Below are 2134 nucleotides of genomic sequence, written 5' to 3'. Positions count from 1 at the left end.
CACGTGTCTGACTTGTGATGAAAATTGTAGACCAAACTTGAAAATCACAAGTCTAGCTCCTGATGAGGATTTCACATCAAACTTGAAAATCACAAGTCTAACTCCTGATGAGGATTTCACATCAATCTTGAAAATCCCAGACTCTGGCTCCGTGATGACCATTTTAATCCAAACTTGAAAATCACGAGTCTAATTCATGATGAAAATTTCAGGTCGTTTCCAAGAAAAGAGTGGAGAAGGTTAAAATCCATAAGGGTCCACCTGCGCGGATCTAGGGGGCGTGTCGTTTACCCAGAGATTGTAACCGATTGGATTCAGCATCCCCAGCCCGTCCCAGGGCTGGCAACCACCGCTGCGTCCGCTGCAGAAGCCGGGACAATGTGACAGGCGTGACAAGATATAAACGCCGGCGTTCTCCGCGACCGCAGAACTGCATCAACAGGCTGACACTGAGAAACGTCCTCGTTACACGCGGAGCAGCTCTTGGTCGCATCGCGTGGCCACCTCGTTAATTCAACCGACGGCCATTAAATTAAGCCCGCGGAGCCAGCACCGAACGCTTTGAACTCGACGGCGGTAAAAAGACGACGAAGAGACGCAGAGAAAAGACGCGAGAGAGTTCGGTATCGCCGCGGCATTGTCCACCGGAGGCGAGATGAAAGATGGGTCGATGACGTGAGAGCTCTTATCATTCGCTCGATAGACGCCCCGACTTCTTTCCGTATCGCGTTTATTTCCAATTGCTAGATTGCGCCTGTCGAGAGTAATTTAGAAGAGACGCTCTCATCCTTCGATGCAGAGGGATCTCTTTTGCGTTGGAAGCTCTAGTATTTTTATAATAGTTAATTATTGTAGGATGACGACGATCCAAGCAGGAGGAGTCAAGCTAGAACCTAGCCCAGACCTAACCGCATTGTACAGATATTTTATTCTACTAGTAGGCTTGTACTGACTATGATAGATACTTGGTGCGATTAGATTAAGGCTTTCCTCGGCAAAAATGCGACTAGTGATAGAAACTCAGACCTAACGACATTATGCAGATATGTTATTGTACTACTAGACATGTACCGTCTATCATAAATACTTAACGCGATAAGATCAATACTTTTGTCAGCGAAAATGTGACTAGGAATAGAAAATCGTGTTTCACAAAATGGCGCAGCTCCGAGCGACTTGAACAGAAGACATAGATTGTCCCTACGGCCTTGGTCAGACGTCGAAATCGGAAACGTAACACGAGTTTCTATCGATTTCTCGCGAGCGCGTTCGTAAATTGACACGTCAAATGCTCGATCGTTCATTCATGAAAATAGTCCACCGATGGTTTGCGAAGATACCAATCGGTTCAAAGAATCCTCCTCTTGGCAAAGAAGCGAGAGCTCGAGCTCGCGTGGAGACGGGAACGTCGCGAGGAATCGGTCGCGAAGCCTCGACGAAGACGCGGATCCGTTGCGAAATTTTCGAGGTCGCGACCTGCGCTTTTTCTCTTTTTTCTTCAATGCGACGATAAGCGGCTGCAGCGACGCCGATCGAACGCCCCGTATCGTTCACTCGTCGTCAGGCTAAGAAACCTCGACTGGAAAATTGGGGAAACTTGGGAAAATAGGCACTACTGTAACGAACTTTGGTGAAGAGGAACTTTGGTTCAGAGGAAGTTCCTAGAGGTACGTTTACTCTGGGGTGATCGAGGCATTCGCTGGATTAATTGAAGTTTTATGGAGCAGATTTTTTAGATTTCTAGACTCCTCAGGAGACTGAACCGAGCTGAGGAAGAATGAACAAACATGGGAATCGAGGAAGATAGACAGAGAAAGATGAAGAGAATTGGAGGAACCTAGGACCAACTACGGAAAATATAAATAGTTACCTACTATAATAGATTAATGTAATAGATTGGTACTAGCAATAATAGCATAGTTGTATAGTTCAGTATAGTACCAGCGTACACTAATCTAGATATACTTGTCTAGAATAGAAGGTTGGATTGAAAATGTAAATGGTAGAGTAGTCTATCGTACCAAAGCTATGATTAATTCATGTTTCTGTCTCCGTGGGGCAGATTCTTTACATTTTCTAGACTTCTAAGGAGCCTAAGAGAGCCGAGGAAGACTGAACAAACTTGGGAATCGAA

The 2134-nt window shown here is 45.5% G+C and overlaps 1 long non-coding RNA gene across 1 annotated transcript; it reads left to right on the top strand.

Annotated features, from left to right (window-relative positions):
- Nucleotides 1-860: 860 nt before the first annotated feature.
- LOC128881893 (uncharacterized) lies at nucleotides 861-2134 on the top strand. The gene is made up of 3 exons (XR_008458214.1): nucleotides 861-1667; nucleotides 1737-1981; nucleotides 2063-2134. It is a non-coding gene; the product is annotated as an uncharacterized LOC128881893 (long non-coding RNA).

Source organism: Hylaeus volcanicus, chromosome 9, assembly GCF_026283585.1.
Source record: "Hylaeus volcanicus isolate JK05 chromosome 9, UHH_iyHylVolc1.0_haploid, whole genome shotgun sequence".
In the NCBI taxonomy this organism is placed as follows: Eukaryota; Metazoa; Arthropoda; class Insecta; order Hymenoptera; family Colletidae; genus Hylaeus; species Hylaeus volcanicus.
The sequence above is the reverse complement of the archived record's forward strand: the minus strand, read 5'-3'. Positions and strand labels throughout refer to the sequence as shown.